The 26,165-nt window shown below is 55.5% G+C and overlaps 1 protein-coding gene and 1 long non-coding RNA gene across 4 annotated transcripts in view; both read left to right on the top strand.

Annotated features, from left to right (window-relative positions):
- LOC145716876 (uncharacterized) lies at positions 1 to 20,879 on the top strand. The gene is made up of 2 exons (XR_014139831.1): positions 1 to 13,431; positions 13,759 to 20,879. It is a non-coding gene; the product is annotated as an uncharacterized LOC145716876 (long non-coding RNA).
- SCARB1 (scavenger receptor class B member 1) overlaps positions 1 to 26,165 on the top strand; it is a 72,721-nt gene that overhangs the window by 8,212 nt on the left and 38,344 nt on the right. The window lies entirely within an intron of this gene.

Below are 26,165 nucleotides of genomic sequence, written 5' to 3'. Positions count from 1 at the left end.
GCGCCGAAGCGCGTGCGCACGCGCGCCGATGTGTGTTAACGGGGCTCGGGGCCCCTGTGTTGGCATCCACGTGGGCATGTGCCGGCACGTGGCATGGTACGTGTGGTCCTCGTGTGTTGGCACGCATGTGTCTACGTGTGCGCTCACACGCGCAAGTGATGTATGCCCACGTGTGGGCACACACGGTGTGCGTGGTCACGTCTGTGGGCATGCGTGTGCACCCGTGCTAGCGCGTGCCCGTGCGTGTCGGGTGCGTGTGTACGCGACGCGCCCCGTCACCATCTGGCCTTTGCTGGCCTGGCACCAGGGGTGTATTCCGTGTGCCCGGCCCTTCCCGTTCCATGAAGCGTCCCCGGTCCCCTCCTGGAATGACTAATACTTGCCGCGCCGCCGCTCAGTGATTCAACTGGATTAGCTCGAACTCGGTTAAGCTCAATTACCTGGAATCACCTTGTGCCGGCCTTCCTCTAGCAGCAAATGACACAGAAGTAAGTCACGCACTGGTGTCAAACACTCGGTGAAGTTTCCCGTGGGCACAGCCTGGCTGCAGCGGGACCCGGCACAGGCCCGTGTGCTCCTTCGTCATCTGCGGGCCGTGCTGGTCGCTGGCGCCCAGAAGGGTGATCCCGTGTCCTTGGTCGGCAGCAGAGAGGTCCCTGGCTCATCAGCCACCCCACACCCCCCAGGGCTGGTTTCCGCCACGAGGTGATGCAGACAGACTCCTGGTTCGCGAGCGGAGAGCCAGAGGACTTGGTGGAGGAGCGATGGGCCCCTGCCCTTCTCCACGAAGAAAGATCTAGTAACCTCGGCCCCATAAACACATTTACTGTGCAGAGAATTCGATTGTGCGCCTCGGCCAGAAATAAAAAAACAAAAGGAGATGTTCTTTTATGTACCTCATTTCCCTCCCCCTTGTCAAAAGTGACCTTGGCCTCCACTGGCCCTGGGAGTGACTGGCAGGAGCAGAAATGCAAAGAGACACAAAACAACACAAAACAGTCCATTCTTGGCTCTGGAGCTTTATAGTGCTCAGCAGCTGCGATCGCAGGGCATCCGGGGTGATTCTGATCCTGATTTGAAGCTGCTTGGTCTGCCCAGAACTTCCCAGAACCCAGAGGTCCAGGACCCTGGGGGCCCGAGGCCCTGGCTGTCGGTTTCTTGCCTCCTTCTCCCTCCCCCCACCGCACCGTGTCTTCCTGTTCACCGACAGCCTCATGCTGGGGATGGGGAAGGAACGGGAGTGGCCTGACCCTTGTTTGCTTCCTGGCATTTTGGGTGAAGTTCCTTCCACCTTTTCTGGAAGCTCCTAGAAGGACTCTTGAGACACTTTAAATGTCTGTTCTCTTGGTTTTCCTCCTACCTCCCTGGCTGCCTGCTCTTTGTCTCCTGTCTTGGTGCCTCCTTATTTCCCTGACCCCTTGCCTGTTGGCGAGTCCCGGGGCTCAGGCCTCGGACATCCTTTCTGGGTCACGCATTCCCTGGGTGAGCTCAGCCAGCGTCTAGCAGTAAGCAGCATCTTTGTCCCGGCTACTCCCAAATTGATGTCCCAGGCCCAGACCTTTCTCCTGAATTCCAGCCTCCGGCGTCCAGGGGCCAGCTCCGTATCTCAGTTGGGGTAGTGGAAGGCTGCTTGCACGACCCTGGCCCATGCCCCACTCCTCTCGCCACCCCCGGACCCCGTTCCCTCTGGCCGTATTCCTGTCTCTGGCCTCTAGCTGCCCAGGTGGAAAGGCTTGGACCCAGCCTTGGTTCTCGTCTCTCTCTCAACTTCCCACACTGGACCATCAGGATGTTTATGGCTCCCTCTTCACAGTATATCCAGAATCCTACCGCTTCCTGCCACACCTGTGGCTACCACCCGGGTCCACGGGGCCACCAGCTCTTACCTGGCTTCCTGAGGGCCTCCCTGCGTCCACCTTGGCTCCCTGGCTGGGTTTTCTCCACGCAGCAGCCAAAGGGAACCTGTGACGTTTGCGGTCAGATCACCATCCTCCTCTGTTCAAAACCCCCGCAGTGGGCCTGCCCCAGCCCCTCCTCGGAGTCAAAGCTGCATCCTGTGTTGGCTCTGGAGGCTTGCAGCATCTGCCCCTCACCCCTGTCTGCCCTCCCCTTCACCTTGACCTTGCACACCAGCCTTCTGGCCGTTCCTGAGACATGCCGGCACACTCCAGCTTAGCTCTTCCCTCTGCCTGCAGCTCTCCCCTGGTGTGCGTGACATGCTCTCCCCGCTTCTTTAGGGCTTGGTTCAGATCTCAGGTGCTCTTGGAGGCCTGCCCTGACCTCCCTTGTTTGAATTTGCCAGCCCCCTCCCCATTCCCCCTGGGCTCCGACCCCTCCTTACCCTGCTGTTTCTTCGGGAGCCCCGTCACCCTGTGAGATACTACGTAATACGCCTGTGCATCATGTTTATTGTTTGTTGTCTCTTTCTCCCTGTGAGGATGTGGGGCCCATGAGGGCAGGGACCTTGGTTTTGTTTGTTGCTGTGTCCCAAGCACCTGGAGTGATGCCTAGCACATAATCGTGAGTTGTCAAATATTTATTGAATGGATGTTTAGAAGACAAGGGTGGCTTCATGGGGAGGTTTGTGACTAGTGACAGGTTGTGGTCCTGTGCAGGGACGAGGGGCTGTCTTCCCTCCCCTGCGTAGGCCCCCATCGCGGACCTCCTTCCAGCTTCCTCACCATGCTGTGTGTTCCTGCGCCCTCCTGCCACCCTTCTTTCTGTCAGTTCTCTCTGCCGCAGCCGGAATGCTCTTTAGAAAATGCAAGTTGGATCATTTCACTGCCCTGATGAAAAACTTCTTGCATGAGGTAGGAAGCCTGCCTGCCCCCACAGCCTGTAAGTCCCTTCTTCACGGGCCCCTGCCTGCTTCCATTCTCAGAGCTCTTACCCTGTTCCTGCCCCACAGGCCTTCCTTTTCCTGCAGTGCACCGGTGTTCTTTCCCACCCCAGGGCCTTTGCATGTGCTGTTCCTGCCCCGCAGAAGGCTTTTCCCCCTCTGGCTCTTATGCTTGGTTCCTCTTTTATGTTTTAGTTCTAATGTGACCTCTTGAAGAAGATACCCCCTGACCACCAACCCTCCCCCTGAACCCCACTCCCGCTGTCTACCCCATCTGTGTTATAACCACCCCATGTTACTCCCTCCCAGGGACCGGGTGTGTCCCTCAGCTAGGCGTTGATGTCTTTTGCTGGACCCCTTTGCCGTCCCGACATGACTTACAAAGATGTCATCAGGGCCGTCTGTAAGTCGTGGGTAAAGAAACAGTGCCTGTCCTGGCCGGGGGCCCAGGGGAGGCATGGAGGCTGGTCTGGAGTCCCTTCCTTCTGCCTCATGGAGGGAGCAGGGATCCTCACAGCGGGTATGGGGCCCCAGCCGGCAGGCCGCTTGCATGGGGGAGGGGTGTGTTTCCCTTCCTGCTGCATTTAGGCCGAGGTTCAGCATTAAAGTGGAGTCGCTTCTGTGCCATCTCTTGTCTCCACCAGCAGAGACTTAGTGAGGCTGGTGGGGGAGACTGCGGTCCATTCTGCTGATGGTTTTACTCTGTAAGGGTTGTGGAGGTGACTCACCCATGTAAAATCATTTCCCTGCACCTGCACCCAGTGAACCACCTGTCGCCTGGGTCCCCGTCAGCCTGGAGAGTGGTGGTGGTGGTTGGGAGGGGGAGGATTTCTCGTGGCCCTGCTCTTCTTCCTGTGGGTCCTGAATGCAATCCTAGAATTAAAGATTCATTTTTTGGGTATGTATACTTCCATACCACTCACTGGTATCTCTGTCTGGGGCTCAGAAAACAAATGGTCATCTGCACTATGTGGGGGAGAGACTGGTTGCTTTGAAGTTCCCCAGAGGTCTCCAAAGGAAACCTTGTGGAGGGACCTTTAAGGGTAATTGGAGAATTTTCCTAGTGGCTGGGAAAAGTTGTGCTGTGAATGTTCATTGGCTCTGATTGGCTGGGCTTGTGTTACATGTTCCTCCCTGAGCCAATCACCGCGGCTTGAGAAATGGACTGCTGTGATTGGTCAGGCTTGGATCACATGCCCATCCCTGGAGCTGGGGAAGGAGTTTCCTTTTTCCCAAACCACAGGCAGTTAGGTGGGTGGGGTGGTGCCCTAAATGAGAAGGAGATGGGGTAGGGGGTAGGGGGAATGAGGGTGTTAGCAGAAAGAGGAAAAGGTGACAGGCAGCAAAAATGGTTGAAGGGCCCTTTGCCCCAGAAGAGCTTCCTCTCTTCATCTCATTGCCTCAGTGACTCTGGCAATTCCAATATTAGAGATTATTTTGTTTGGCTTCATCGAAGATCTCTTGAGGAGGTGGTAGCTTTGAGCTAATTGTTTTTTTTGTTGTTGTTTTTTGTTTTTTTTTTTAAAGATTTTATTTATTTATTTGACAGAGAGAGACACAGCGAGAGAGGGAACACAAGCAGGGGGAATGGGAGAGGGAGAAGCAGGCTTCCCGCGGAGCAAGGAGCCCGATGCGGGGCTCGATCCCAGGACCCTGGGATCATGACCTGAGCCGAAGGCAGACGCTTAATGACTGAGCCACCCAGGCGCCCCTGAGCTAATTGTTTTTATCAGGGAAGGTTTCACAATCTCTCAGATTGTTAGATCTGGAACTTGGGTTTTCCTCAGTCCCTTTTTTAATTTTTCCTTTGGGGAAAACAAAACCCAGAGGGAGCAGGGATTTACATGAGGCCCCAGAGCAAATTAGCAGTGAGTGCTGGAAGGGCAGATTGTCCCAGGTGAGTAGAGAAAGTGGGGTGCTGGTTGGAGGCCAGATGGGCCGGGGGAGCAGGGCTTGGAAGAGGCTGAACAGTTGCAAGAGCAAGTCATTAACTAGTGTCCTCTGTCCCTGTCTGCCCCATCTCCTGGCGGCAGGATTGGGAGGAGGTGTTTTTTAATAAACTGGGAAAGATGTCAGAGCTGGAGTGTGCCAGAGTTCAGGCTTTGTCTGCCCCCGGTGGGAGGCTCCCCTGGGTATGTGCTGGAGGGGAGGGGAGGGAGGGAGGGACGAGCTGGAGACCCTGTGGCCTTCATCACAGTCTGCCCAGGTACCGAGGGGAGAACTGATCTGGAATCCTTGGAGCCAGCAGGTGTATTCTGCAATGTGGCTCAGCACACCTATAAGCCGGAGTCCCTGGAGGAATGACTCCCAGCTTGCTGGGTCTTGCCCCAAACCTTGGGACATTTCCTTTTTAAGCTAGGACAGTGCGGAGGTGTGTGTGGAAGGGGCCTGCCTAGAGAGCCAGGCCTTCGGGGCCCCTGGGAACATCCCTGACGGAGTGCCCTGAGTGCCTACATGGTCGCCTTCCATCTGGGAGACAGGCGTGGGGCACAGTGGGATGTCGGGCGCTGGAAGGTCGTACTGAATGAGGGGGTGCAGCATGTCGCCGTCAAGATCAGTCGTGAGTTCTCGAATCCCCAGGGTTCTCTCCAGCCCTTGGCCAGGGTTTTGGTATCCAGGAGATTAGGTGGACCCAAGAGCATGGGCTTTGGAGCCAGACAGTCCGGGTTCAGATCCTGACTCTGCCACTTGCCAGCTGTGTGCCTTTGGGCCGGTGACTTAACCACTCTTTGCCTTACTCCTTGCTCTGTAAAATGGAATGTCCTCTCTAGGGCTCTTAAAACGTGGAGGAGTTGGCATACGTAAACCACTTAGGATAACAGCTCAGCAAGTGTCATGTAAGTGTTTGCTCTTGCCATTGTCTTAGCCTTATGGACACGTGCAGATAGAAGGATTGGCCTGCCTCAGTTTCCCCCAAGTGGGACCGTACTGGGCCCCCTTTCCTGCGTCTTGCTGTTCTCACTGCATTGTCGCTCTCTTCTCTAAGTCTTCCCGGCTCACCTGGGTGGCTCTCACTAGTCTGTCCGAAGGCCTGGGAAAGCTCCACCGTGTGGATGTCCCAGCCGTTCCCACAAGGGACCATTCGGCTCCATAAAACAACTGGGCAGCAACCCCTGCGTTCTTTTCCCACCTGAGGTTTCTAGTTTGAAAAATTTTAGTTTGGAGAAATTGCCAGAACCGTGTGGGGGACTGGTGGGAGCCCTCTGCCCAGCGGCACTGACTGTTTGCGAGGGGACTGGGCCAGTTTTCTTGGCAGGCTGCCCCTTGATTTGGATCTGTCCCATTGTTTCCTCGTGAGTGCACATTTTCTTCTAACAGATTCCTACACAAAAGCCTCCTTGTGTGAATCGGTTGGGAGTAGAGCTCTTGTGGCTCAATTGGAGTGGGTAGTCTGGACTCCCCCCAGCTTGGCAGCCCCACCCGCGGCAGGCCGGGACCCCAGGGAGGGTTTGCACACACACACCCCCACCCCGGGACTGCAAGAGCCAGTGATTCCTTCTGGCCTTGCCCTTCTTGATCCTTCCTCCTGATCCTTCCTCCGCCTGCATCCTGTTCTCCTCACTCTGATTCCTCACCCTCATGTGAGGTGCCAACCAAGGCCCGAGGATCCTTCCAGCCGTCTCTGCGGGGCTGGATTCTCCCTTCCCTTCCCCGCCAAAGCATGACTGCCTGTGGGCTAGGCTGGGCCAGACACCCGCCTCCTCCTCTGGGCTGGAGAGCCGAGGTGGGGGGGCGGCCCTGGGACACCCAAGCGGCGGGTGGGGGCTCCCCTCTGTTCTGGGGCCTCCCGCCCATCCCTCTGAGTCCTGCAGCATCAGCCTGGCCCCTTCTGGCCTCTGGGCCGGCTGTGGAGGTCATGCTGGCCCTCCTCGGCCCCGAGCCCACTGCAGCCCGAATCCCTTGGCAGCAGCCAGTGACTCTCCAGCCCCGGGACTCTCTTCAACCGCCTGTTCCCAGGCTTCCTGGGTTCCACCCACTGCAGCTTCCTGCTTCCTTGTTGCAACTCGGGAGTCTTTAATTTCTCTCTGGGATGAAATAGGATGCGCTTCAAGGGAAGTGCCTAAGACACGGCGGTGAAGTAGAGACCTCACACGAACACCTGTGTGATCGCCCCCCAGAAGAAAAGCAGGACCCCGTGCTTCTGCAGGCAGAAGCCCCCGCAGAGGAGACAAGGCTCATTCCCAGCTTGCTTGGCTTCCTGTTGCGTCCCCCCGTCTGCGTCCCCGATGCCCCGATGCAGTCATACTGCTGTGGTCTGAATGTCCGTTTTCCCAGAATTCATCTATTGGCAAACTGAATGCCCAGGGTGATGGTATGAGGAGGCGGGGACTTTGGGAGGTGACTGGGTCAGGAGGGTGGGGCCCTTATAAAAGCATTCGAGCCCTCTTATTTATTTAAGATTTTATTTTATTTATTTATTTATTTGTGAGAGAGAGAGAGAGAGAGAGAGAGAGAGACAAGCAGACTGTGTGGAGTGCAGAGCCCGTCATGGGGCTCTATCCCACGACCCTGAGATCATGACCTGAGCTGAAATCACGATTCGGAGGCTCAACTGACTGAGCCACCCAGGCGCCCTCCCATGAGTGCCCTTTTCAAAGAGTCCCCAGAGAGTTCCTTTTCGCCATGTGAGGACACAGCAGAAAGCCTACGACGACCCAGAAGAGAGCTCTCACCTGACCCTGCTGGCACCTTGATCTCAGACTTCCAGCCTCCAGACAGTGAGAAATAAAGGCCTATTGTTTATAAGCCGCCTTATCTTATTGATGGCATTTTGATCTCACAGCCCTGATGGACTAGAACAGGAATTGGTCCCTGGAGTGGGGTGCTGCTTTAACCACACCTACACCTGGGGAAGCGGCTTTGCACCTGGGTCATGGGCAGAGGCTGGGAGAGTGTGGGGTGCAAGCTGGAAGGAGCCCACATTGCCCCGAGTGGACCATTAAAATAAATCCTGGCGAGGGCTCAGAAGGAGGAGAGGGGGGCTGGTGACAGCCCCCGTCTTCTTAGAGAACACCCTGGTGGTCGGGAGCAGAGTGTGGTGGCCTGCAGACATGACCTGCTTGGAAACCGGAGGAGAGGCCATCCTTGAGAGAACGTGCCCGAACTGTGTTTGCGATCCGGGGTTTTATGGCAGGTGGAGCTTGCAGGTGATGAAATTGGACACCTGAGCCCAGGATGGAAGGTGTGGCTTGGCTTCTTCCTGTGCTCATAGTAACATGCCAATGGAGAGAGGCGACCTACAGACTGTTCATCAGAGGGAGGCAGAACTGAAACATTGGAAACCTCTCAGCCTATCCACCGTGGAGACAACGAGGAAGCCTGTTCAGAAGAGAAGGCCAAGGGTGTGGCTGATGACCGTTTGATAAAGGGATCCACGTGGGTGTGAGCCAGACTTCATTCACCTCTGTAGGAAGACAGCAAGCTGGAACCGAAGAGGAGGGACAGGGAAGGAGTTGAGGGAAGGTGGCTAGAAATACTAGATTTTATGGGATGGACCGTGGGACCGTTCGGCCACCTGTGTGCTGTTCTTCAAGACAAGGGCAGGACCCCAGGAATGATTCAGAGGCCATCGGGGGGATTATTTTCCAGCCCTGGGGTTTAGTGTGGTTTGCCCCATTGGGTTTTGGGCTCCCCTTGGACACGTTCTCCCTTGTTTCTCCTTTTGGGAAGGGAGTGTCAAACCTGGGTCGGTCCCACTGTGGTATTCCAGAAGCCTGTAACATTTTCGATCTCACATGCTCCAGGCTGGGGCCTTGCTCGTACCCGATGTCGATATCTAGATGAGGCTTTGGACTGGGACTTTCAGGTTGAGGACACGTGAGAAGGGTTTAGTGGGATTAGTGTCCCTTATAAAAGAGACCCCAGGGACGCCTGGGTGGCTCAGTCGTTAAGCGTCTGTCTTCGGCTCAGGTCATGGTCCCAGGATCCTGGGATCAAGCCCCGCATCAGGCTCCCCGCTCAGCAGGAAGCCTGCTTCTCCCTCTCCCACTACCCCCTGCTTGTGTTCCCTCTCTTGCTGTCAATCTCTCTGTCAAATAAATAAATAAAATCTTTAAAAAAATAAAAAAATAAAAAAAATAAAAGAGACCCCAGGGGGTGCCCATCGAGGGCACACTGAGAAGCCTGCCAGCAGAAGGAGGGCTCTCCCCCGACCACTCTGGCACCCATTGTAAGAAATAAATGTTTGCTGGGACTAAGCCACTCTGTGGTACTTTGTTCCGGCAGCTCAGCCCAGACGGACCGGGACCCACGTAGATATTCTCTGGTCTGTTTTCGCTTCTCATTATGTCTGTGAGATCCGGCCTTGGGGTTGCAAGAAGCCACACCCGCTTTTCACGATTGTGCAGTATTCCATGAGGCCGTCTGGGTGTCTCCCATTCACGATGGCTGGGGGTGTACACGCCCGCGTTCCCCGGGGGCCCACAGCCAGGGTAGGGCCGCTGGTCCCCGTGTGTGCATCTCCGGCTCTGCCCGGACGTGTCAGCCTCATTCCCAGAGTGGTTGCGCCAGCGCTCACGCCCCTCATTAAGTTTTTTATGTAATAATTTATGGAGATGAAACGCACATAATGTACAATTAGTTATTTTAAAGTGATCAGTTCAGTGGCCTTTCGTGCCTTCACAGTCCCGTGCCCCCACAGCGAAACCTGCTCCCCCTTAGCGGCCACTCCCCCCCTGCCTTCCAGCCCCCCGGCGCCCGCTGACTGGCGGTCTGCTCTCCGTGTCTGTGCACTTGCCTCTCGAGACGCTTCGCACGAATGGGGTCTTACGGTCTGCGTCCTCTCGTGTCTGGCGGCTTCCCCTCGGCACCGTTTTCGAGGTCCATCGCCTTGTGGCAGGTATCCACTGTGGGTAGAGCTGTGGAGAGCGTGGGTGTCCGCGTGCCTCTGTGGGCCTGTGCGCACAAGTGCGTGTGCAAGAGTGTGGGCACGCGTGGGCACACGCGTACGATCCCGCGTCGCGCTGGGACTCTGCACCCGGAACGGAGGTTCTGGATCCAGGCAGGAGGCGCCGGCTCCCCGCTCCTGGCTCTGCGTCCCGCTTGCTGTGTGACTCACGGCAAGTTCCTCCCGTCTCTGGGCTTTGTGAGGCTCCAGTAAACGGGGACAAGCGCACTCGCCCCGCAGGCTCGAGGTGTCAGCTGCTTTGGGCGGGGTGCGGCCCGGCGGCCCCCAGGCGCGCCTCGCGTTGGGTCACCGTGGGGATGGCTCCCCCTGGCTCCGGGCTCAGGACTCGGGTCTCCTTTTCCGGAGTCGTGCGCCGCTCCTCCAGGCCTGCCCGCGTCGCTGCTTGTCCGTACTGTGGGCTCCGGCCCCCCACCTTCCAGTTCTCGGGGACTTGGTCGGGACGTGCTGGGGGTGGAGGGCTGGGTCGTGGCGTGCAGGGAGCCTCCTCACTAACCATTGCTCCCGTATCCACGCCGGCGCCCGAGACCTTCAGGCCTTCCCGAGCCTCGCTGGTGGCGATGGGTGCGGTTTTGATGTGCATTTCTGAGTTTGAGCTATTTTTCTTTTGTATGTCAGTGGGGGTGCAGGGTCCCAGGCTCAGAGTTTGAGGGGCCTGTTGGGGGTCACACAAAGTGGGGGTAGACTCCAGGCCTCGGGCTTGGTTTAATCAGAAGTCTCAGGCTCCCGATGGCGGAGGTCAGCCAAGCCTGGAGTGGCAGAGGACGTGAGGCTCTCCGGAGAGCGCTCGGAGCAGGAGGCCAGCGTGTGTCCAGGACTGGGAGAGAATGTGACTGACCCACCCCCCGTCCCCTTCCTGCTGTCCCAAAGTGACTTGGGCGTCCCCGCCTGCTAATAATGGGGTGCAACTGGGTATGCGTGTACTAATTTCCCAGGGTCTCTGTTCTCACGTGGCCATCCCCTCTGTGTGTCTCTGTGTCCTCCCCTCTTCTTATATGGACATCTGTCACTGGATTTAGGATTAACTCATCTCCAGATCCATAACTTGATTCCCTCTACAAAGATGCTGTTTCCAAATAGGGTCACATTCCGAGGTCCCAGCTGGACAGGAATTCTGGGGGACACTATTCAACCCACCCTAACTTGGTGTGTGCCCGATCCTCGGACCTGCAGATTTCCAGGTTCAGATACAGCTCCAAGTTCTTGGGTTCTCTGGGAACTCGGTTTTCTTCTGGAAGCCACCCTGGACCTGTGCAGTGGGGCTGGTTTCCTCAGCTCACACGGCCTCAGCTGGTCCTGTTTCTCATGACAGTGGGACTGGACGTGCTCGCAGGGCCAGCGCGTGCCCAGAAAGCCCCTGCTGACATCAGAAATGAGATAAAGAAAGAAAAACAAGGGCATGATTTTTGAAAATTGAAAGCATGCAAAAAACTAGTAGAAGCTCAGAAGAAGGCACAGCATGAAAAGTCACCGCTCCCTACCCTGACGATGGGTCCCGGCTCCAGGGGGGCTGCCTAGTGACTTGGTTTACTAGTCCCTTCCTGAAAACAGTGTGTGTGTCCACAGGGACCGGTACATGCTTCCTTCCCAGGCACACACGGCGCATGCCCTGCGTGCCTTTCTCCGCTTTGGGTTTGGCACCTGGGGGTGGATCTTGGAGATCCCTGCTCTGGCACGTCTGTTACCTCGAAGGGGCCCGGCCGGAGGCCTTCCCTCCACCCTATGGGCTTGGGAAACAGAACGTTGCGAAGGCAGAACTGTGGTTCCCTAGTTCCTGCCAGAGCCTTGCGGACGTGACCCAGGAAGCCACAGGTTGGGATCCATGTTAGAAAAGGCTTCTTGCTGGAAACACCTGTGTGTCTTCCGGAACTTTCTTGGGTTGCCTGGGGCTACCGTAGCAAACTGTCACAGACTTGGTGGTTCAAAGCAGTGGAAATCCACCCTGTCACAGCTCTGGAGACCAGAAGTCTGAAATCAAGGTGTTGGCAGGGCCGCGCTCCCTGCAGAGGCTCTGGGGAAGCCTTGCTCTTCTGGGGGCTCCAGGTGGCCCTTAGCTGGAGGCCACATCCCTCCAATCTTTGCCTTCCTTTCCACATGACCCTTCTTTGAATCTTCTCTTCTGCTATAAGGACACTCGCCATTGGATTTGGGGCCCACCCGCGTGATCCAGGATAATCTCATTTTAAGATCCTTAACTGGATCGGCGGAGACCTTTCTTCCAAATAAGGTCACTTTAAGGTTCTAGGTAGACCTGTCTTTTGGGGGGGCACCGTTCCTCTCCCTACAGGAAGGATGATGCTGACAACAGCAGTGAGCAATGACTGAGTGCTTGCTGTATGCCAGGCACCAAGCCGCGCGGGGAACAGCTTATCAGATCCTCACAGTGCCCCCATGGTGCGATTATGCGTGTTTTCCAAGTGGAGGCACAGAGGCTCAGAGGGGTCAAGAGACTGCCAGAGGTCACACAGCTGGTGGCCGAAGGGCAGCCCGGACCAATACCTGTGCTCTTCACTTTTGTTCCCAGGGATGTAGCCCAGATCTGGTTGGAGGGGTGTTTTGTGTGGCCCCACACAGCAATTAAAAAATTTATTTAAGTAAATTGGTAGCCAGCATTTAAAGATGGGTAGATTTATATGGAAATCTAGATTTCTAGGAGTTCATGACACAGTTCGTTGGGGTCTGTTCTTCGGTGAGCTGAGGTCTGCTCATCTCAGCAGGACGATGCTCTCCAGCTGTGTGGCTGTGGGCAAGTAACACTTGTCCTGGCCTTGGCTTCCTCATCTGTAAAATGGGGACAGTCCTAGCCCTGGCCACGCAGATGTTGCTGCGAGGGACACACAGGTTGGTAAATGGGGTGTGAGCAGGCCCCGCCCTGCATACTCAGCTGTGTGTTGGCTGCGACAGGCCGGCCCTGTCGCCATCAATTTCCAGTCTGTTTCTGGAGTAAATTCAGAGTTTGTTCACAGAGGCCGTCCAGGGTCCTGGGTGATGGAAGAGTTCTTAGAGGAAATCTGGGCCATCGGGAGCCCCTGGGGGTTCTGACGGCGCTGAAAGCCTTAAGCCCACCGCAAGCATCCTGCCCCAGTTTCCCCATCTGTCAGGTGAGGTGCTGTGAGCGTCCACACGGCCGAGGACTGGGTGAGCACGGTGCTTTGGACCCTGCCCGCTCCTGGCGAGAGCCTGGGGATGGTGACAGTGGGGGTGGCGAGGCAGGGCGTGTCCTGGGCACCTGGAACAGGAGGGTGGCAGACCAGCGTGGCCCGGGGAGGTGGCAAGGAGGGGCTGTAGCGGGGGACACGGGGCGGGGAGGCTGTCCTTGGTGGGCAGCCTGGCCCTCACCATTCTCTCCTACAAGACGCAAGGACTGACGTCGCTGACCTCCAGGCTCCCTTGTGGCAGCGAGGGGGGGTTAGTGTGGGGGAGCTGTCAGCAGTCATGGCGACCTGTGTCCTTGGCGGGGAGGGAAGGAAGGCCGGGGGCTGGGACAGAGTCCAGCTGAGGCTTGAGATATCCTTCAACCCTGGGGGACAGTGTCGGGAGGGGCTTCTCGAACCCTCTTCATGGGTTTGGACGTACTAACAAGCAGCCTTGCATTTCTGCAGCATCTCTGACTTTTCGGGAGCTCTCACACCTGTGGTCTAGTGGACCGGCCGCGTGGGAGGCTGGGCAGGCTCCAGGTGACTGCAAGGTGGGTAGAAGCAGCACTAGCAGGGGGCCCCCGCCTCCAGCCAGGGGGGACGCTTTGCATTCATCCTCAGCTGCCTCCTTAGCCACTCCGAAGGGCTCAGGGGATTTCAGTCCCCGTGGATGGATGGGACAGGCGGGTGGAGAATCGGCTCTGGGCAGCCCTGCTGTGAACCAGCTGAGGGAGTGATGCAGACAGGGTGGGTGGGGGGAGCAGAAGGAGGCCATGTGCTGTGAGAAGGAGGGGTGCTGGGCTCCTGAGTGATCGGGAGGGTTGCTCATTCCTTTGGCACGTTTGCTGAGCACCTGCTGTGTGCTGGGCCCTGAGCAGTGTGGGGCTGCCGTGTGGACAAAGTGACCGGGATCCACTCTCAGCTACTGACATCGTAGCAGGAGGGACGGCCCGTGCACAAGCAAATAGAGACGCTCACAAATGGCGTCTGAAGGGAGCAAGGCGGGTGAGTTGACCTCAGGGTCTGGTGGGGTGGTTGGGCGGGCCTTTCTGAGGAGGAGTCAGGCATGGGAGCAGCTCGCCGGGCAGAGGGCACAGCAGGTGCAAAGGCCCGGAGACAGGAAGTTGCTTACCAAGTGGTGGAGGAGGAAGCAGGCCAGTGGGGCTGGGGAGGGGGAGAGGCAGGCTGGGGCCCTAGAGGACGTGGTGAGGGGTTTAGATTTGGTATCAGTTCGTTGGGACGCCTTTGGAAGACAGGAATGGATTTGAGATTTCTTCTGCAGGGAGAGTCACTGGGTTGTGCCAATGGACTGTTCTTGGGGTGTGAGGGAAGGAGATCAAGGACAGCTCTCAGACTTCTGTTTGAGGGGCGTGAGGCTGTCTTCCAAGACAAAAAGACCAGGTAAGGGGGGCGATCAAGAACAGATGGACAATGTGGCCTTAAACCTGGCCTTAAATTCCTGGTAGGACAACTCAGCAAAAAAAAAAAACAGGCCAAGGACTTAATAGAGATTTCTCCGGAAAAGATGCACAAGTGAATGCAAATGAAAACCACGGCGACCCCACCGCACACCCGTCAGGATGGCTACTACCCAAAACTGGAAAATCGCCAGCGTGGGCAAGTGTATGGAGAAACTGGAGCCCTTGTGCACTGTTGGTGGGGATGTGGCATGGTGTGGCTTCCGCGGAAAACCGGGCACAGATTCCTGGGAAAATTAAACGCAGAATTACCATATGACACAGCAATTCTCCTTCTGGGCATATGCCCCCCAAAAACTGAAAGCTGGGACACGAGCAGATTATCTGCACACCAATATTCGTAGCCGTGTGACTCCAGCCACTCAGGGGTCCACGGACAGAGGAGCGGGGAAAGTGAGCCCCTCCATCCACTGGAATGTGAATCAGCTTCGAGACAAGGCCGTTCTGCCCCCTGCACCCCCGTGGAGGAGCTCAGAAGACACGGTGCTGAGTGAGGAGAGCAGCCGGCCACGAGAGCACACGCACCGCAGGATTCCACTCCCGCGAGACAGCCAGAGGAGTCCTGGTCACAGAGACAGGACGCGGGATGGGGGCGCCAGGGGCCGGGGGAGGGGGCCGGGGCGCTGGGGTTTCCTGGGGACAGAGTCTCCGTTTGGGCAGATGAGAAAGTTCTGGAGGTGGATGGTGAGCCCGGTTGCACAACAACGTGAATTTGCCTGATGCCACTGAAGTGTGCACGTAAAAACAGTGAAGATGGTACATTTTATGCTATTTAAAAAAAAATCATGATGGGGTTTCACCTGAGGGGGCGTTGGGTTCGGCGCTGTGGTCAGATTACAGCATGCTGAGTCTCTTGCAAAAGAGCGAGCCTTTGAAGGAGGCAGCCCTGAGCTCCTGATTCCTACGAACTCAAACCACGGTTGCCCCATTTTATGAGGCCTTGGCAGGCTCCCCGGCGCATTCTTGAACGGGGACCAAGGCGAGCGAAGGAAGGCTCATTTAGTAATAGTTCTGGTGGCTCGTTGACAACGAGGTGCCTTCTTCAGAGCAGGTCCCGGGTCCCTCCCGGCTCTCTGCACGGCCGCCGGGGAGGAAGGAGAGGACACCCTGCGGCCGAGCGGGGGGCCGGGGTGGCGAGGACAGGGGCCGGTGGACTTTGTCTGGAAAGGGACACATAGTAAATATGTTGGGCTCTGCAGGCCAGACAGGTCCTGTGTCAGCCGCTGGAGTGCAGAGGATACACCCACGGGAGGGTGAGGCTGTGTGCGCGACGACGTTCTTTACGGGCACTGAAATGTGAATTTTATGGAACTTTCACGTGTCATGAAATAGCATTCTTCCTGTATTCTTTTCCCCCCAACATTAAGAAATGTAAAAGCAGGTGCACCTGGGGGGCTCCGTCGGTTGGGTATCTGACTTCGGTTTGGGTCATGATCTCAGAGTCCTGGGATTGAGCCCCCGCATCGGGCTCCCTGCTCAGCAGGGAGTCTACTTCTCCTTCTGCCTCTGCCCCTCCCCCCGCTCATGCTCTCTCTTTCTCTCTCATGAATAAAAAAATCTTAAAAAAAAAGAAAAGTAAAACTGTTGTTAGCTTCTGGGATGAATGGAAGCAGGCATCAGGACAGAATTGGCCTGGGGGCTGCAGTTCGCTGGACTCTTCCTTGCTTGAAAACACCCCGCTTTGTTATTGGGAGTGGAGCGAAGGAATCGAAGGGCTGCTTATTCTCTGCCTGACGCACGTGGAAAAGTGGGGCCCTAGGGTGGTCTGTGCCTGCCAGAAAGAGTGTGGACAGGTGGACTGCCGGATTTCATCACGGCGGTGGAATTAGGGGGTCCAGGTGAGGCTCTGATTTGAGGGGTGGAGGGTAGGATTGGGCTTGATCCGCCTGGGGACAGGGGTCTCCCCACTCATCTGTGATCCTCACTCTTCCATACCTGTGGGGAGCCTGTCCTGAGACAGAAGATAGGGTGGTTAGAGCACAGGATTTGGGGCAGACTGGGGTTTGTGACCCTCTGCCTCTGCGGGGTTTGTACCCTTGGGCAAGTGAGTGGTTTAAAAATCTCATTGTGCCTCAGTTTCCTCATCTATAAAACAGAACAAATAATGGTACCTGCCTCACAGACTAATTGTCAGGTTTAAATGAAAGAAAACATTGCTTCAGATGGGATGTTTTGGGCTACAAGCAACATAAAAACCTGCTTCCAAGTGGCTGGTACAATACAGATGTTTGTTATCGTGCTTCATAAGAGACTGGAGATGGTAGGTGTTTCCAGATTTGTTCAGCAGTTCAATAATGTCAGGGCACTGGGTCAGTGTGTGGGTGCTTTCTTAGTCTTGTCCTCATGGTGTTATGATGGCTGCCACAGCGCCAGACATCACACCATCCCATACATCATTCAAAGCCTGAAGGAGGAAATTTAGGGCTTTCTACCCAATACTGGAAGCAAGTCAAGTTTCTCTTAGTTGAGGGATGGGATAGAGGTGGGCTTTGGGTGAGCAGCAACACGCTCTGCGTGTGCGCCAAACATTTAGCACGTGGCCTGGCCCCCAGAAAATGCTGCCATCCCCGTTGACATTAGCCTACGACCATTGGGCTTACAGATTCTTCACAGCTGAACATACCCAGATCAAGAAACAGCAGTGCCCAGAATCCCCTGTGCTCCCCCCTAGTCACTACCTGCCCCAGGGGTAAGCACTACCCTGAGTTCTTACAGCGTAGATTGGTTTCAGCGGGGTTTGTCCTTGATCAGGATGGCATCACACAGCGGGCACGCCCGCAGGCTGGCTACTTCCGCTCGACGTTGGCTCTTCCTCCTCACGGCTGGGTTAGTATACCACCCTGGGCGTGCTGGTTCACCTTCGGGTCGTTCCCAGTTCGGGGCCCCCAGGAATAAAGCTCTAGGAACATTTGTGTGCACGACTTTGTGTGGCCATGTGTTCTCATTTCTTTCAGGCAACACCCAGGAAGGGGATTAGCAGGATGTGGGGTGTGTGTGCGTTCTGCTTTGGTGGATATTGCCCGACAGCACTCCCAACGTGGTTGTACCCATTGACCGTCCTGCCGGTGGTATGCGGTGTCCAGATGCACCCTAGCGCACGTCTGCAGATCCGCCTGATGCCCCTGAGCTCCTCCGATGGCGTATCTGAGTCCTTTCAGATTGACAGATCTGCTCTCTCACTTGGCGCTCAGCTCCCGTCCATGCACTTTCCCCCCATAAGTAAGCGCCAGCTTGGAGCATCATAGGTGCTCAGGCAGGGTTGGAATGAGCGAGGAGGGACTGCTGTATTCTCATCTCGAGGGTCTGGGATGCAGGGGCTGCGTGCAGACTCCGGCCCCCGTGAGGGCCGACAGGCGGCAGAGGTGACCGGGACAGCTTGGTGTGAAGGGACCGGGAGCTGTGGGGCCTGTGGTGGCCGGAGAGCAGGCCCCCCAGCCAGCTCGGTTCCTGAAGCCTGGGGCCGTGTGGTGAAGCACATCTTCCCGGTTTTCAAAAGTTGCTGGAAATACGGCCTTTATCTTGCCATTTAAAAAATATTGTCAAGAGATTCAAATGTTTTGGAATACCATTTGATCCCAAACTCTTCCACTGGCCGAATCTGGCCCATGGGTGGACAGTCGGCTTCAGGAAGTTGGGGGGTTCAGGCTATGGGTTTTTGTTTTTGTTTTGGAGGGGAGGATGGTGGGAGAGGGCATTTAAGATATTTTGGGTAATTTTTAAAAACTTAGAAAACATTTCAGACATACGTAAAAGTAGAACATGTCATGACTCCCGTGTGCCCCTCACCTGCTTCCACAGACATCGAGTCGTGTGTCCTGAGATTTGTCTGTCCCCCCGCAAACCGTTTTCCCTTTCCCGAGTTACTCTGAAGCGTATGTTTGACATTGTTTCCTCTGTGTCCCTAACACGGTGGTTCTCTAACTTTATCTACCAGCAGAGTCCCTGGGGGGGCTTGCTGACACACAGATGGCTGGGCCCCACCCCCAGAGTCTGAAATGGGGCCCGAGAACCAGCATGTCTAACAGGTTTGCAGGGGATGCTGATGCTGCTGGTCCAGGGACCCCACTTGGAGAACCTCTGCTTGATCAGGTACAGAGTAAACAATGACACAAAGCAATAGAATCCCCCCACACCCCGACACTGCCGTGATACTGTTAGCACCCCCAAACTAATTTGAGGTAGAGAGATGAGGTTGCTCAGCTCCTTAGAAATCCCCCTGGGCCATCCACCCCTTGTGCTTGGGTCCCTTTTAGGAGGTGAGGGACTGGGGCTCAGTGGTGGGTCGGTCCCTGCCCAGCCAGGAACTTCCTGGGACCCCCAGGAACCCCATGTTGCTCTGACCTCTGCTCTTCCCCATCTCTCCCCCTGGGGAACCTGCTGGCTTTTTGAGGTGGGCTTTGGCGGGACCCTCCTGGTTCTGACGCCATCCCAGGACAGGGGAGGCTGGCCTTCCGGGGATCCTCGGCCCCCCTGATGTTCCTGGCTAGGGGTGTAGCTGGTTGAGCTCTTTTTGGGGTGTGCCTCAGTTGATGTTCTGACACCCTCGTGTCACTGTCAAGTGAGGCTGCCCTTGCGGTCGCTGAAGTCAGGAGGCAGTGGGGGTCTGCAGCCGGAAGGCGCTTGTCATCCAGATTCCTTTGTGAGAACAAAGGCCCCCCACTGCACAACTTGAAAGAAGCCGCCCAGAGTGTCCTGCCCTGGGTTTCTTTTAAGGCAGTTCAGGCTGCAAGTCAAGGAGGGGGTCCTTTGGTGGGGGGGGGGGTGTGGACTGGGCATGCTAGAGCATGCTAGGCATAGGGCTTTACTTTAAGAAGACAATGGACCTCCCATGGCGGGATCTGGTCCACCTTGTCCGGCCTGGGTCTTGCCTGCTGGCTGCAGACAAGAATGTTCCAGAAAGGAAGAGGCACCTGGGTGGCAAATGTCACTCTGCCCTGGTGCAGGGGTGTTGGCAGGTGTGGAGGGGGCTGTGTGGGAGGAAGCCCCACATCTCTGAGTAGGTGTGGGAAGCAGGACATTGGTCCCCCAAAGATGTCTACGTCCTAATCCTGGAATCTGTGAACCTCTTAGCTCACGTGGCAAAGGGGACTTGGCAGATGCCATGAAATCATGAGTCTCGAGGCGGAAGGTGATCCTGGGTTATCTGGGTGGACATGTGACTTTCTTAGCCTCGTCCTTATGGTCTCATGATGGCTGCCACAGTGCCAGACATCACACCGTCCCATACATCATTCAAAGCCAGAAGGAAGGAGGATACAGTGGGAGGGCCCTGTTCTTTTATTGTCACAAGAGTCCTTAGAAGAGGGAGGGAGGGACGTCAGAGAGGATGTGATGATGAGGACAGGGTTTGGAGCGACGGGCCAGGTGCCAAGGGGCACGGTGGCTTCTGGAATCTGGAACAGGCAGGGAAGTGGATTCTCTCTGAGAGCCTCCAGAAGGAATCAGCCCTGCTGACCCCTTGATTTTAGCTCCATTTCAGGGTGAGACCCACTTTGGATATCCAACCTTCAAATTGCAAGAGGCTAAGTTTGTGATGTTGTAGACACGTAAGTTTTTGATAACTTGTTAGAGCAGCACCAGGAAATTGACCCAATGAGTTTGCTTCCACTGATGCCAGAGAAATAAAATGACAACAAATTCTGGTTTGGGTTTAAGCAAAATATTTAAACTTAAAATAATATTGTGGGTTTTAATATATTTACTCGTAAGCATTTCAGTATTTTTTTCAACGACTTTAGTGTTTGGGAAAAACATGTGGGCACACAGTTCTGCTTTTGCTTCGAGCTCTGATACGAGCTGGTAAGGCATTGACCCACAGCTTCGTGCTGGGGTCCGATTTGTGGTGAAATAACTTTCTATTTTAGAACAGTTTTAGATGTATAGGAGAACTGGGGAGAGAATACGGAGTTTCCACATTCCGCACGCCCCGTTTTCCCCGCTCATGCCTTTCGTTAGGGTGGCCTGTTTGTTACGGTAAGTGGACGGGTAATGACACATTAGTGTTAAGTACGGTCCGCACTCTGTTCGGCTTTCCTTATTACTTAATACCCTTTTTCTGCTCCAGAAGTCCACCCGGGAGACCACACCACATCCGGTCACAGCGTCTCCTTAGGCTCCTCTGCGCTGTGACGGTTTCTCAGACTTTCCCTGGTTTTTGGTGACCTGGATAGTTCAGGGATTTTGTAGGATGTCCCTCTGTTGGTATTTGTCTGATGTTTTTCTCAGGATTAGACTGGAGTTCTGGGTTTTTGGGAGGAAGACACAGAGGCGACGTGCGCCTGTCACCACATTATGTCAACATGGTGTTGCTCTTGGGGTAGGTCCTGTCTCTAGTCTCTTTTGCACAGATGAGAAACTGAGGCCCAGGAAGTTCTGTCGGGCTCCTGCTGGGAGGGTGCGAAGAGCAGGGTGAGGAGGAGGCAGGGAGGCAGGTGTGGCCGTCGGGCTGGGGCCTCTTTGCTTGTAGGGACGGCCCCATGCCTCTCCTCTCTCTCCTGGGTCCCCGGCAGCCTCCTTGCTGGTCTCCCAGAAATCAGATCTGGGGGGACACCAGCACCTTGTTGGGCTTCTGTGGGCTAAGGCTGTGCTTACCATCTTACAAGCGCTCACCTCCGCCTTACACATTTTTTTGCTTTAATTTTTTTCTTTTTAAAAATCAGAATTTAGGGCGCCTGGGTGGCTCAGATGGTTAAGCGTCTGCCTTCGGCTCAGGTCATGATCCCAGGGTCCTGGGATCGAGTCCCACATCGGGCTCCCGGCTCAGCGGGGAGCCTGCTTCTCCCTCTGACCCTCTCCCCTTTCATGCTGTTTCTCTCTCGCTCGCGCTCTAAAAAATAAATAAAATCTTTAAAAAAAAAAATCAGAATTTAACATCTGTATGGGGAAGTACACAGTGTCGGGTGTAGACGTCAAAGAATTTTCATGTAGGTTGGCATGCTTGCCAAGCTCATCTGAATCACCTACAGAAGACTGTCCTCCACCCTCCCTGTCAGCGCCCACGCTGGGTACAGCTGCCCCCCCCACCTCTGTCCCCAGAGATCAGCTTTGCCTGCTCGCCGGATCGTCGCGGGAATGGACTCCGGCAGCACGTTCTCCTAGGTGTCCAGCTTCTGTTGGTTGATTCTGTGCTTGGTTCATCGTGTCATTGAGGGCATCCAGGGTCCCCTCCTGTTCTCTGTTGGGTGGCATCCTTTTGTGTGAATGTCACCCCTGTCATCCTTTCCCTTGTCTATGGACATCTGTGTTTCCAGTTTGGGGCTGCTGTGAGCACTCGGGGACACAGCGTTTGTATGTGGATGGACATATGTTTTCATCTCTCTGGGGAAAACCCTAGGAGTGGGCTTGCGCTCTCGTGGGGTAAAAGTCTGTTCCACTTTAGCAGATAATGTCAAACGTTTTCCACTGACTGTACTATCTCTTCCACTTGCACAGTGCAGTGTGTGAGCATGCTGGTTGCCCCATTCCAGCCGGCATTGCTGTTGCCAGTGTTTTTTGTGTTAGCTATTCCGGTATAGGCTAGAGGATCTCACTGTGAGTTTTATGGACATTCCTCTGGCGACTAGGCTGCCCTGGATGGGTGGGGTGGCTCCATGAAGTCAGGGGATCTAGCGTCCTATCTTTCTGCTCCACCATCCTTTGTTTGTGACTTCTGATCTCAAGGCTGCCTCATGATCCAAAGCGGCTGCTCTAGCTCCATCCATCATGACGGCAGTCCAGGCAGCAGGCAGGGGGATTTGTCAACAAATATATAGGAATTCCTGACGTTGATAATGCCAGGAGGACAAAACAGGGTGATGGATGGAATGTGACTGCGGAAGGGCTATCTTAGAAAGGATGGTCTTCTTTTCCTTTTTGTTCACTGCTAATGGTCCCCAGACTTAGAACAGATCCTGACATGTAGTGGGAACTCAGTAAATATTGTTGAGGGGATGAAGAGTGTTCAGGGAAGGTCTCACTGAGAAGGTGGCTTTAGACTTAAGAAGTGAGGGGGTCACCACTGAAGACGTGGGAGGGAAGATTGCCCTGGAGAAGCAAGCAGTCAGTGCAAAGGCCCTGTGGCAGAAGCTTGCCTGGTGGGCTCCGGAGCAGCGAGGCCAGTGTGGCTGGAGCAGTGTGAGCGAGGTGGTTGATAAAGGGAGGGGTGATTGCAGTGGTTATAGGGAGCCTTGTAAATCACTGTCAGGGACTTGGATTTTATTCTGAGGTAAATAGGGAGCTTTGGGAGGTGTTTGAGCAGGGGAATGACATGAGCTGACTCAACTTTGAAAAGTATAACTCTGATCCTGGCGGGGGGAGGGCAAGTGGGGTCCACTCAGACCAGGGGAAAGAGGAGAAGCAGGAGAACCAGTGACGAAGTTAGCGTGTAGGTCCAAGCAAGCAGTGCTGGGTGCGGGGTGGTGTTGGGGAGAAGTGGACGGACTCCAGGCGTGTCGGAGAGACAGCAGCCAAGACATGCTGATGGAAGAGTGTTGGGTGGGAGGGAAGTTGAGGAGTCACGGATGGCTTAACTTCCTAACTGAAGAAACTCACCCCGTTGTCTTAGCAAACTACTCGGGTTTCCTATAAAAAGCTTTTCTTTTGTCTTACCTTTAAAATCAAGAGGTTGGAACAGTAGCCAAAGGTGTGGTGTTTCCAGATTCCAGATTGACTCAGTCCATGCTGCGGTCCGCCCTGAGCTCACGGGCAGCCCAGGGCAGGGCGTGCCTCCGAGCCCGGGGATGCAGGAGGTAGTAAGTGCCTTGCTGGTCAATCTGGAGTAGGCGGGGGCTGGTCCTGTCTCCGAACTGGGCCATGTATGCCAAGTGGCCTCTTGGCTCAGCGGCTCGGAGGTGTGTTTCCTCCGGAGCCTGTTTCTTCTTATCACCAGGGGAGGGATTCGGTTTTGCAATTCAATGGCCAGGTCAAGTTAATGATTATTCTGTGAAGCTGCATGGGGGAGCAGTGTGAGGATGCGGCCCGGTGTGTGGGTACAGAACCCGTGGGCTGGTCTCTCCCTCGCCCTGTGACCTTGGGGAGACACTTGGCCTTCAAGCCTCAGTGTCTTTTATCTGTTAAATGAGCCTTAGCAAATTTAGTGAGGTGAAGTAGGCAGAAGTGTGTTGTTACCTGAACAACATATACAGAGATGGTTGATATGACTTGCCGGCTCTCTGCGTGTCCCCCAGCTTCTCAGGGGCAGAGGCCCCATGTTGTTCATCTTTGTGTCTTTAAATTCCAGCGTCGCATCTAGCACGGGGTGGGTGATTGTGCACAGGATGAGTGGGGTCCTAATTAGATCAGGCAGGCTTGTTTCAGAGAGTTCCGGAAGACTTCTTGGAGGAAGTGGCACCTGGTGAGTGGGGTTTTGGATTTGGGTGTCAGGGGCATCCTGGGCATGGGGGCAAGGGCTGTGGGAGGCAGTGAGCTGAGCCTCCTTTCCAGAGTGGACTCGTGTGGGAGAATGAGGTGAGGCCTTGAATGCCAAGCACAGGAATTCATACTTGAAGATGGGTGGGAGCCCAGTGATAATCACAGCTGCCTCATATTGAGCGCCTACTGCATGCACTTGCTGTGCACTGACCCTAAATCTCATCCATGGCTCTGCCAAGTAGGGGCTGTCACTATTCCCATTTTACAGACGAGAAAGCTGAGGCACTAAGATGTTTCTGGAGGCTTCACAGCTAGGGAGGTGGAGGTGGGGTCCACTCGGGTCTTTCCACACTGGCGCTGCCTCAAAGAAGATAGCGCAGACCCCGAATGTGAGTGCTGTGTGTGATTTGAAATTTTCTAGGAGCCGCATTAAAAAAGAGCCACATAAAAAAAGGAGTAAGAAACAGGTGAAATTAGTGTTATTTACCCAGTACATCCAAAATATCCACTCAGTGTGTGATCAAAATAAAAACAATCAGTGACGAGATAAATGTATATTCCTTTTTTTTTTTTAAGATTTTATTTATTTATCTGAGAGAAAGCATGGGAGAGAGCCCGTGCAGGAGCAGGGGGGAGGGGTAGAGGGAGAAGCAGGCTCCCCGCCAAGCAGGTAGCCTGATGCAGGGCTCGATCCCAGGACCCTGGGATCATGACCCGAGCCGAAGGCAGACGCTTAACGACTGAGCCACCCAGGTGCCCTGATAAATGCATATTCTTTTGCTTTTTATTTTTTGGACAAAGCCGGCCTGTAGCTTACAGCTGGGCCCATCTCCGTGGGACTGGCCGCATTTCGGATGCTCAGGAGCGGTACGTGGCTGGCGCCTGCTGGACTGGACGGGAAGGTCCACCCCGACGCCCCCGACGGGGAATTTCTGGGTAACCAAGGGTGTGCACCTTGGGAATTTCTATGCTGGGCTTCTTGACACGGAGAAAAGCCCACGTGTGTGTTGGTTAAATGAAAAATAAGAGACCCCACTACTGAAGATGGCACATTCCTCTGGAATAGCTGAAGTATAAAATAAAAAAAAAAATTTTTTTTTCTTAACATGCCAGTTGCTTCTGGAGGCTGTGACTTCTCCTTCAGCCTCAGTTGGAATGTCGCCTCCTCAGAGAGGCCCTCCTGGACTGCCCTGTTGGACATATCGGCCCCAGCCCGCTCCATCTGGCTTTATTTTTTCCCAGTCTGCATCAGGGTGGGAAGTTCTGTCCCGCAAGGATCTGTTGATCAGGTGCTGTTACCTCCACCCCGGCGGGGGTCTTGCTGGTTTCTTGTCTGGGGCATCCCCTGTGCTCAGGATGCTGCTGGGCCCCCAGCACGTGCCCAGTGAGTCTTTAGGGTGCCGGGGAGTGGTTGGGGTGCGTGGTGCATCTTTCCACGACTGTCCGGGAGCCCGGAGGTCGTCCTGATCTTTCTGCCTTGCCGCGAGCTGGAGGAACCTCGTGGGCGTCTGGCGGGCGTGCCGAGGAGCACTGAGGTGGGCCTGCAGCCCCACTGCCGAACGCTTCCCTCTTCGCCCCGGCATCAGGGCAGTGCGGACGGGCCCTGTGAGCTTTGGGCCAGGATGCCAACCCGGCTGGGTGTGGGTGCAAGTGACACTCTGGTCGCTTAGCTTCGCCTTGCCCTTAGCCCCTGTTTTGGGCTCAGTAGTGTCCCCCTCCAAAAAGATACGTCCCGAGTTCTAACTCCTGGTACCTGTGAATGTGACCTCATTCGAAAATAGGGTTTTTGCCGATGAAATTAAGGTAAGGAACCCCTCTCACCCCAGCCCCAGGTGTGACTTTGTTAGAGCAGCCCGGGGGAACTCGGAGGCTTCCCTGACAGCAGGTGGGCCGGGTGAGGGTTCCCGAGTGTGGTTTTAGCAGAGGTCTCGGACTTCCTAGCTCTTGGGATCTGGCGAGAGATGCTTTTCTGATCTCTGAACTGAGGTCCCGTGTTTTTGCCACTGGGGGCCAAGGGACAGTGAAGGCCCTGGGAGTCATGGGGCCCCCCTCAGCCTCTGCCTGCTCTCCGGCTCACAGCTTATCCCGCATGCTGGAGGCCTGGCTGAAGGTCTGAATTCCCTGGAGGCACGTGAGTCCCCGGCCAATTCCTGCCTTCCCTGGGCCTCTTGTGAAGTTAAGGGTTGGCCCAGGATCCCCCCCGCCCCCACCCCCCACCCTCCCCCAGCCCACCAGGCCTCTCTGTGAAGGGCAGGTCTGACCCAGGATCCGCCCCCAGGCTTCTCTGTGAAGGGCAGGGCTGACCCAGGATCCGCCCCCAGACTTCTCTGTGAGGCACGGGGCTGACCCAGGATCCGCCCCCAGACTTCTCTGTGAGGCACGGGGCTGACCCAGGATCCCCCAGGCCTCTTTGTGAAGGGCAGGGCTGACCCAGGATCTGCCCCCAGGCTTCTCTGTGA

This window comes from Leptonychotes weddellii, chromosome 13, assembly GCF_054177405.1.
Source record: "Leptonychotes weddellii isolate Sample4059 chromosome 13, ASM5417740v2, whole genome shotgun sequence".
In the NCBI taxonomy this organism is placed as follows: domain Eukaryota; kingdom Metazoa; phylum Chordata; class Mammalia; order Carnivora; family Phocidae; genus Leptonychotes; species Leptonychotes weddellii.
This window is presented reverse-complemented; position numbering and strand designations above follow the sequence as displayed.